At 38.4% G+C, this 11,053-nt stretch overlaps 1 non-coding gene across 1 annotated transcript; it reads right to left on the bottom strand.

Annotated features, from left to right (window-relative positions):
- Positions 1-10,514: 10,514 nt before the first annotated feature.
- On the bottom strand, positions 10,515-10,586 carry TRNAW-CCA (transfer RNA tryptophan (anticodon CCA)). The gene has a single exon. It is a non-coding gene; the product is annotated as a tRNA-Trp (tRNA).
- Positions 10,587-11,053: the final 467 nt, after the last annotated feature.

Genomic DNA, 11,053 nt, shown 5'->3' on the forward strand with positions numbered 1-11,053 from the left:
ATTGACATTTCCTATTCCAGGGATCTTCCTCACCTAGGGATCAAACTCATGTCTCCAGCACTGGCAGGCAGATTTTTTACCACTGAACCACATGGAAAGACCACCCTTCTCCCAACAATTACTCAATATCTCTTCCCCAAGCAAACATTGGTTAGATTACCCAGTGAGCAGCACCTTAGCAGCCCACAGGAAATAGCTGCCTGAAATGCAAGGCAAGATGTCCTTGAAATGCATCTCCCTACCATCTCAGTGTTGGAAAAGACTCTTGAGAGTCCCTTGGACTGCAAAGAGATCAAACCAGCCCATTCTAAAGGAAATAACTCCTGAATATGCATTGAAAGAACTGATACTGAAGCTGAAACTTCAATACGTTGGCCACCTGATACAAAGAACTGACCCTGAAAAAGACCCTGATGCTGGGAAAGATTTAGGGCAGCAAGAGAAGGGGACAGTAGAGGATGAGACGGTTGAAGAACATCACTGACTTGATGGACATGAGTTTGAGCTAGCTCCAGGTGTTGGTGATGGACAGGGAAGCCCAGCGTGGATCAGTCCATGGGGTCACAAAGATTTGGACATGAATGAGTGACTGAACTGAACTAATCCTCTCTAATCCCCATTCTGTTTTATTCACTACCATTAACTGACCTAATCCATCTACAGTTGGTTCCTTTTCCTTAATTAGCAATTAGTAAAAACTGTAAGAAAGGAGGTAGGTGTTACTAGCTATCCTAAATTTCCATCACCCTTTGTCATTTCTATTATGTATAGGACATGGACTCTTAATACCAGACACTTAAAAAAATAAGAAGAATAAAAACATTTCTATTACCTTGTCTATTTGCAAAACGGAGACTATGAAAAACAGAAAGTTAATCAGTATTTGAAATCACCGGGAAATAATTAGAAATTTTAGTCATGATCTGTTGCAAGCAAAAGCTTAGCAAAAAAAAAAAAAAAGTGAAATAAGGACTAAAATGACAAAACATATAATAACACTAATATTATTTAAAATGTTTTCTAGCTAGTTAATAAAATTAGATCTGAGAAATTTTTCAACATATGACACTTGAAAAGAAGAAATTTAATCATTTCTAATGCTATAAACTGGGGCTTCCCAGGTGGCTCAGTGGATAAAGAAGCTGCCTGCAATGCAGGAGATGCAAGAGGTGGTGTTCGATCCATAGGTTGGGAAGATCTCCTCGGGGAAAGCATGGCAGCCCACTCCAGTATTATTGCCTGGGAAATCCCACGGACCGGGAAGCCTGGTGGGCTACAATCTGTAGGGTTGCAAAGAGTTGGACATGACTGAGCTGACTGATCACGTGTGCAAAGCTTTAAATCACTGAAAGATACAAGAAAATGTTATTAAAATACTAATTCAAGATAATATATTAAAACAGTATCCTAAACATAAGAGGAATAAGTAAAGGTATCAAAGCAGATTTCCTAATAACTTCCCCTGTATAAACAGCTGCCAGTTGTAAAATAGAAGGGAAATTTTGCACATTTTATAGCATAAAAATTATAAAATATCAAGGAATAATGTCATATTTAATATATCAACACAAAGATATATAAAATACTAAAGATGAATTAAACAGAGACACTGATGTTCAGAGTATAAGTTGGATCAATTTTTTTTAGGGTATAATGTGACAAAACACATTACTTTAGAAAGGTGCTTTTTTATGCACAGAGTTTCTGCTTAATGTAATTTCTCCTACAGACATATATATGTGCAAAAAAAGTATGACAAGCTATCCATTTTAGCACTGTTCTTAATATCAAAATAATAAAACCAAATTAATTACTTATAAGGTGGGGGAAAGCTAACACCTAAAAAAGATGTCCTATTCATTACAGGGGACAGGAATGCAAAAGTAGGAAGTCAGGAAACACCTGGAGTAACAGGCAAATTTGGCCTTGGAGTACAGAATGAAGCAGGACAAAGGTTAATAGAGTTCTACCAAGAGAACACCCTGGTCATAGCAAACACCCTCTTCCAACAACACAGGAGAAGACTCTACACATGGACATCATCAGATGGTCAACACCGATATCAAATTGATTATATTCTTTGCATCCAAAGAAGGAGAAGCTCTATATAGTCAGCAAAAACAAGACTGGAAGCTGACTGTGGCTGGGATCATGACCTCCTTATTGCCACATTCAGACTGAAATTAAAGAAAGTGGAGAAAACTACTAGACCATTCAGGTATGACCTAAATCAAATCCCTTATGACTATACAGTGGAAATGAGATATAGATTCAAGGAAGTAGATCTGATAGACAGAGTGCCTGATGAACTATGGATTGAGAGTCATAACATTGCACAGCAGACAGGAATCAAGGACATCCCCAAGAAGAAAAAAATGCAAAAAAGCAAATTGTCTGTCTGAGGAGGGTTTACACATAGCTGTGAAAATAAGGGAAGCAAAAAGCAAAGGAGAAACAGGAAATGTATACCCATTTGGATGCAGAGTTCTAAAGAATAGCAAGGAGAGATAAGAAAGCCTTCTTCAGTGATCAAAGCAAAGAAATGGAAAACAACAGAATGGGAAAGACTAGAGATCTCTTCAAGAAAATTAGAGATACCAAGGGAATACTTCATGCAAAGATGGGCACAATAAAGGACAGAAATGGTAGGGACCTAACAGAAGCAGAAGACATTAAAAAGAGGTGACAAGAATACACAGAACGGTACGAAAAAGATTTTCACGACCCAGATAATCACTGGTTGTGATCACTGACCTAGAGCCAGACATCCTGGAATGTAAAATCAAGCGGGCCTTAGCAAGCATCACTACGAACAAAGCTAGTGGAGGTGATAGAATTCCAATGGAGCTATTTCAAATCCTGAAAGATGATGCTGTGAAAGTGCTGCACTCAATATGCCAGCAAATTTGGAAAGTCAGCAGTGGCCACAGGACTGGAAAAGGTGTTTTCATTCCAACCCAAAGAAAGGCAATGCCAAAGAATGCTCAAACTACTGCACAATTGCACTCATCTCACGCACTAGTAAAGTGATGCTTAAAATTCTCCAAGACAGGCTTAAGCAATATGTGAACCGTGAACTTCCTGATGTTCAAGCTGGTTTTAGTAAAGGCAGAGGAACCAGAGATAAAATTGTCAACATCTTCTGGATCATCAAAAAAGCAAGAGAGTTCCAGAAAATCATCTATTTCTGCTTTATTGACTATGCCAAAGCCTTTGACTGTGTGGACAAAATAAACTGTGGAAAATTCTGAAAGAGATGGGAATATCAGACCATCTAACCTGCCTCTTGAGAAACCTGTATGCAGGTCAGGAAGCAATAGTTCGAAATGGACATGGAACAACAGACTGGTTCCAATAGGAAAAGGAGTACGTCAAGGTTGTATATTGTCACCCTGTTTATTTAACTTGTATGCAGAGTACATCATGAGTAACGCTGGGCTGGAGAAAGCACAGCTGGAATCAAGATTTCCAGGAGAAATATCAAAACCTTAGATATGCAGATGACACCACCTTTATGGCAGAAAGTGAACAGGAACTAAAAAGCCTCTTGATCAAAGTGAAAGAGGAGAGTGAAAAAGTTGACTTAAAGCTCAACATTCAGAAAACTAAGATCATGGTATCCAGTCCCATCACCTCATGGCAAATAGATGGGGAAACAATGGAAACAGTGGCAGGCTTTATTTTTCTGGGCTCCATAATCACTGCAGATGGTGATTGCAGCCATGAAATTAAAAGACGCTTACTCCTTGAAAGGAAAGCTATGACCAACCTAGACAGCATAAAAAGCAGAGACATTACTTTGGCAACAAAGGTCCGACTAGCCAAGGCTATAGTTTCTCTGGTGATCATGTATGGATGTGAGAGTTGGAGTGTAAAGAAAGCTGAGAGCTGAAGAATTGATGCTTTTGAACTATGGTGTTGGAGAAGACTCTTGAGAGTCCCCTGGACTGCAAGGAGATCCAACCAGTTCATTCTAAAGGAGATCAGTCCTGGGTGTTCATTGGAAGGACTGATGCTAAAGCTGAAACTCTAATACTTTGGCTACCTGATGCGAAGAGCTGACTCATTTGAAAATACCTTGATGCTGGGACAGATTGAGGGCAGGAGGAGAAGGGGACGACAGAGGATAAGATGGTTGGATGGCATCACTGACTCGATGGACATATGTTTTGGTGGACTCCGGGAGTTGGTGTAGGACAGGGAAGCCTGGCGTGCTGCTATTCCTGGGGTCACAAAGAGTCAGACACGACTAAGAGACTGAACTGAACTAGGGGAAATTTAAGTGATTAATTGTACATTTTTACAATGAATTAATAGTCATTTAAAAATCTATCATTTAGGTTAAATGATAAGGAATAACCCAAATATAGATTTTGAGTGTCAAAGATTTAGAGTAGCTAGGAGTATCGCATTTTTTATTTTTAAACAGCAGCTATGCATACATACAACCTCATGCACTCGATTGTATGTACATACCCTTGCTTGCTTGCATGCTTGTATATGCATTTGATACTTATGGACTGTTATCCCTCAAATGAAACCGCCTACCCAAGAAGAGGTTGCATGAATATGCACGCACTACATTGTTTTAAAAGGAGGATTCTCTGTAAAGAACTAATCACTGATGTCCTAATACATCCAGCTATGTAACAAATTAATCTTATACCTTTTAATCTACAATGACTAGCTATGTACCATCATTTATCCCTAGGATGGCTTTTAGCAACCCTATGGACTGCAGCCTACCAGGCTCCTCAATCCATGGGATTTTCCAGGCAAGAGTACTGGAGTGGGGTACCATTGCCTTCTCCATCATTTATCCCTAGGATGGTACATAACTAGTCATTGTAGATTAAAAGGTATAAGATTAATTTGTTACATAGCTGGATGTACCATCCTAGGGATAAATGATGGAGAAGGCAATGGCACCCCACTCCAGTACTCTTGCCTGGAAAATCCCATGGATTGAGGAGCCTGGTAGGCTGCAGTCCATAGGGTTGCTAAGAGTCTGACACGACTGAGCAACTTCACTTTGACTTTTCACTTTCATGCATTGGAGAGGAAAATGGCAACCCACTCCAGTGTTCTTGTCTGGGGAATCCCAGGGACAGGGGAGCCTGGTGGGCTGCCGTCTATGGGGTCGCACAGAGTCGGACACGACTGAAGCGACTTAGCAGTAGCAGTAGTAGAGATAAACGGAAAAAAAAAAAAAAGTCAAATTACATTCTCTGTTCTGTGAGTCAATCAATAAGACTGATTTAGGAAGCCAGAAAGCATAAGAGGTATATTTAAATTATATATCATTTGGTACTGTTTGAACTTTTAACACTTGAGTATATATATTATTTTTATGATGATTATTTTTGTTGTAAACACTGTGCTTAGTGAATAAAGAAGTAATCTCATCCCAAGAACTGCTTCTATAACCTAGAAGCTTTGCACAGATGTCTCTATGTGGCTTCATGACACTTCTGAGGGCCACCTATCTCATTTCTTGACCCACAATCAATTAGGTCATGGCTAGGAAGCAGTTCTGATTATACATCTTGCCTCTATGATGAGCATTGATATGGTGGATATGTCCCAGAATTTCTTTTGGCACATGGATTCTTAGAAATGAACAATGGACCATTTTCCTTCACTTCTTCTTCACTTTGAAGCTGAATGTAACTAACATTTACATTTTAAATCCTAAAGTAGAAATAATGTTGAGCTAACTGACAAATGAATGACAGCTATAGCTCTTCAGGTTACAAAATGGTACATTAAACAAATCTCTCTTATGAATTCCTTTATTCTTTATTCATATTTGATCTCTCTTCCTGGATCTTTACATCTTAAAGGAGTTACAACACTTGACCTAGTAATAATGATAGTTCATGTTCTTCAGTCAAATACTGGGTCTATCCTACTGGTAAGGGCAATATTTGATGATTTCTTTCAGAAAACATAGAGTCAAATTGGAGTGCAAGAGAGCATTAAACTTTGGAATAAATATCTATCCTGAAATTCTCCCTAGCTTGAGCTTTATTAAAACTTTCTTTTATTATAATTACTATTACACTTGTTCTATAAAGAAAAAACACAATACTCACATCTGTTCTATGCCATGATTTAAGATAATTTCTAGTAAAAATGAAGGCCCACTCTTCCTACAAGTCTCAAAACATTGATCAAATACATGAACATTTAAAGGGGCAAAAATGATAAAAATAATCTATGAATGTTTTTAAAGTTAACTTATTTAAACACATTTAATCAGCATGTTTTCATTTAGAAATGCTACCTTTTGTACATCTCATAAAATATTTTTATTAAAATCATTTATACATATATGCCTTTAGTATCACTTAAACATTTTTATGCCATCCAACATTTTTAGAGTATATTATTCTCATATATATCTTAATGTAAACATTCATATATTATGCTGTCACTGAAAATATGTTCCAAATCCATACACACCCACTAATAGCAGTGTTTTATTTTTTCATTCCTCATATATTTATATATATATATATATACACCAACATATATATACACCAACATATATATATATATATATATATACACCCCAACATTGATTATTTTTAAGAATTTTTTTTACAATATTACACTATAATAAATATGTAATCATATGCTTCAGGAAAATCACTATGTCTTTGATAATTCCTTTGCCTTCTATTTTACCTCTTCCACCAATTAATATTTTTAAACATCCAGAACTAGGAATGCTTGAGCTAATTTTCAGTTCAGTTCAGTTCAGTTCAGTCACTCAGTAGTGTCCGACTCTTTGCAACTCCATGCATCGCAGCACGCCAGGCCTCCCTATCCATCACCAACTCCCAGAGTTCACTCAGACTCACGTCCATCGAGTCAGTGATGCCATCCAGCCATCTCATCCTCTGTCGTCCCCTTCTCCTCCTGCCCCTAATCCCTCTCAGCATCAGAGTCTTTTCCAATGAGTCAACTCTTCGCATGAGGTGGCCAAAGTACTGGAGTTTCAGTTTTAGCATCATTCCTTCCAAAGAAATCCCAGGGCTGATCTCCTTCAGAATGGACTGGTTGGATCTCCTTGCAGTCCAAGGGACTCTCAAGAGTCTTCTCCAACACCACAGTTCAAAAGCATCAATTCCTTGACACTCAGCCTTCTTCAGAGTCCAACTCTCACATCCATACATGACCACAGGAAAAGCCATAGCCTTGACTAGATGGACCTTAGTTGGCAAAGTGATGTCGCTTATTTTAGTACCTCCTAAAACAAGGATATTTTAACCTAATGCAAATTATGGGTAGTATGAAATTCTTTATATTACTTTTAAAAATAGGCACATTATTCCTTTCTGAAAATCAGTTTTTAGGAGGAAAATAAATATTTGCATCGTATTTTTAAATATAGTGAAATTAAAAGACGCTTACTTCTTGGAAGAAAAGTTATGACCAACCTAGATAGCATATTGAAAAGCAGAGACATTACTTTGCCAACAAAGTTCCATCTAGTCAAGGCTATGGTTTTTCCTGTGGTCATGTATGGATGTGAGAGTTGCACTGTAAAAAAAGTTGAGTGCCAAAGAATTGATGCCTTTGAACTGTGGTGTTGGAGACGACTCATGAGAGTCCCTTGGACTGCAAGGAGATCCAACCAGTCCATTCTGAAGGAGATCAGCCCTGGGATTTCTTTGGAAGGAATGATGCTAAAGCTGAAACTCCAGTACTCTGGCCACCTCATGCGAAGAGTTGACTCATTGGGAAAGACTCTGATGCTGGGAGGGATTGGGGGCAGGAGGAGAAGGGGACGACAGAGGATGAGATGGCTGGATGGCATCACTGACTCGATGGACGTGAGTCTGAGTGAACTCTGGGAGTTGGTGATGGACAAGGAGGCCTGGTGTGCTGCGATTCATGGGGTCACAAAGAGTCGGACTCAACTGAGCAACTGAACTGAACTGAACTGAAGTTATTTATTCTCTGCATGCTGGAAAATCAAGCAAGATGTATGGTGTTTCAATCAGGTTTTTATTAGTTAAAACAATTAACAAATATCTGAAAGGAGACATAGTTTTTATTACTGTTTCATTTTATTTTGTTGTACTTAAGCTTTTATATTGCTTTTATGACTTCTTCTCATTGGAAATGTCAAAAGAAATATAGCATTGCAGCTCAGCTTACTGCACGATATTCTAGAGTTCTCTTAAGAAGCTCCTGTACTGCTCCATTGCTCCCCAGGGTTTAGAGTTTAATGTTTTCCGTGCTTCAGTTGATGAAAGATGAGACATAAGAGATAAGAGATGGAGATTGAGATTAAACTACCTTTAACACTTTTTAATCACTGATTAAATGGTTCCCAGTCAACTATTAAGAATTGAAAGGTTGGGTTGTTGACAGAAGCTTTAAATAGCTTCAGGGAGAAGCTGGATGAGAGATAATCTAGTGAAGGGTTAATAGGGTAGCAGAGATGTGCCTGCAAACGGGCCTCTCTGCTAGGGCTGGACGTCCTTGCAAATGAGGCGTTCTGCCAAAGAGTCTGGACACAGCCTTGAGTTTAATGGTCCCTTGCAAATGAGGGAGCATTCCCTTCTTGTGATAAAGAAGGAATAGAGGGCTTTGTACAGACTCGCAGTAGACTAGGATTTTACTCCCCTTTGCTATATGATAACATGTATGCACCTGCGCTGTGCTGAAAAGGCTTATTTATGCAGTCTGGAATTCTGCCTAGGGGGCTTTTATAATTAATGGCAATTAGTTTTTTGCCCAGTTCTGTTCCTCCGGCCGGAGTGTGTGTATCGTCTGTCTTTTGTGTGTCTTGTTCTGTGTCATTTCACTCGTAATCTCCAACATCTAGCATTGTAGAATACCTAGAAAATAACCCCATTTCAAAAATATCATTTCCCAGAGAAAGGCAAAAAGGAAAGGGAAGGTAGCTTGAGGATGTAGGAACAACAACAACAACAACAACAAAAACAATACTCTTTTAAACAACAAAGAGCTAAGCAAAATAAACATCTCTCACTTCAGCCTAAAACACTATTCACAAACTGATTTTACTTTAAATATAGAAACAGAGAAAGACCCTAAACATGGGAACCAATTAACAATTTATAACCTAGAGGCCAACACTGGTGCATAGTGAAACAGTGAATTCATATTTTTTAATACCACTAAGCAATTTTTGCTTCAGATTTCAATGCTTAATGAAAACTGATGGCACAGATTTCTGTAAGAATTTAAACAATGATTTTAAAATATATTAAATCTATCCTCTTAAATTCTAATAGTTTCTAAAATGTGGGATTTAATTCTATCTTCTATACAAAAAAATAAGAGGCTTTAATAACCAAGGATGTAATATAGTTGTCTAGACAGATGGACAAATAAGACTTTTTTTAGTAGAGTTTTGCTTTTACAAAAAAAAAAAAAAAAAAAAGCCTGTCATATTATACATTTATCCCTGGGGTAACCTGAGCTTCTAAATGATTTTTATTTAATTTTCTTTCATTAAGGCTCACTGTTTGTGATGTGAACATTTATAAGTGTTGACAAATGCATACTGTCATATATTCACAATTACTGTGTCAAAGAGAATAGTTCACTCCCCTAAAATTCCCCTGTGCTTTACTTCCCACCAAACTTCAAGCAACCATTGATCTTTTTACTGTCATCACAGTTTTGGCTTTTCTAAAATGTCATATGATTGGATTCATACAGTATGTGGTATTTTCAGAATGAGTTTACTTAACACATATTTTTAAAATTTATCCAAGTATTTTTGTGATTTAATACCTTATTTCTTATCACCAAAAACTATTCCATTGTATGAGAATAATGCCGTTTGTTTATACATTAATCTATTCAAGGGTATCCAGGTTGCTTTCAGCTTTGGCAATCATGAATAAAACTTCTGTGAACACATAGGCCACTTTCATGCATTGGAGAAGGAAATGGCAGCCCACTCCAGTATTCTTGCTTGAGAATCCCAGGGACAGGGGAGCCTGGTGGGCTGCAGTCTATGGGGTCCACAGAGTCGGACATGACTGAAGCGACTTAGCAGCAGCAGCAGCAGAACACGTAGGTGCAGATTTTTGTGTGAACATGTCTCTCAATACTTTAGGTAAACTCCTAGGAATGTGATCCTTGGACTGCATGATAATACAACATTTTGCGGTTGCTTAGTTGTTAAGCTGTGCCCAACTCTTTGTGACCCCATGGATGGCAGCACAAAAGGCTCCCCTGTCCTCCACCATCTCCCAGAATTTGCTCAAATTCAAGTTCACTGAGTTGGCGATGCTGTCTAACCATCTCATCTTCTGCCACTCATTTCTCCTTTTGCCTTCAATCTTTCCAAACATAAGGGTCTTTTTCAATGAGCTGACTCTTTACATCTGAAGAAGTGAAGTCACTCAGTCATGTCCGACTCTTTGCGACCCCATGGACTGTAGCCTACCAGGCTTCTCAGTCCATGGGGTTTTCCAGGCAAGAGTACTGGACTGGGTTGCCATTTCTTTCTCCAGGGGATCTTCCCAACCCAGGGATTGAACCTGGGTCTCCCGCATTGGAGGCAGATGCTTTACCTACTGAGCCACCAGGGAAGCCCATGGTGGCGAAGGTATTGGAACTTTAGCAACAGACCTTGCAATGAAAAATCAGGGTTGACTTTTAGGATTGGCAGGTTTGATCACCCTGCAGTCTTCTCCAGTACCACAATTCAAAAGCATCTATTCTTCTGTGTTCAGCATTTTTTATGGTTCAACTGCCATATCCATAGTTGTTTATTGGAAAAATCATAGGTTTGACTGTATGGACCTTTGTCAGCAAAGTGATTTCTCTGCTTATTAATATTTTGTCTAGGCTTTCCATAGCTTTCCTTCCAAAGACCAGACCAAAGAATGCCAAAGAATGTTCAACCTTCTGTACAGTTGGGCTTATTTCACATGCTAGCAAGGTTATGCTCAAAATCCTTCAAGCTAAGCTTCAGCAGTACATAAATCAAGAACTTTCAGATGAACAATAAAACATTTACCTTTGTAAAAAACAAACTGTTTTCCAAAATATATGG

This window comes from Ovis aries, chromosome 6 (genome assembly GCF_016772045.2).
Source record: "Ovis aries strain OAR_USU_Benz2616 breed Rambouillet chromosome 6, ARS-UI_Ramb_v3.0, whole genome shotgun sequence".
NCBI lineage: Eukaryota > Metazoa > Chordata > Mammalia > Artiodactyla > Bovidae > Ovis > Ovis aries.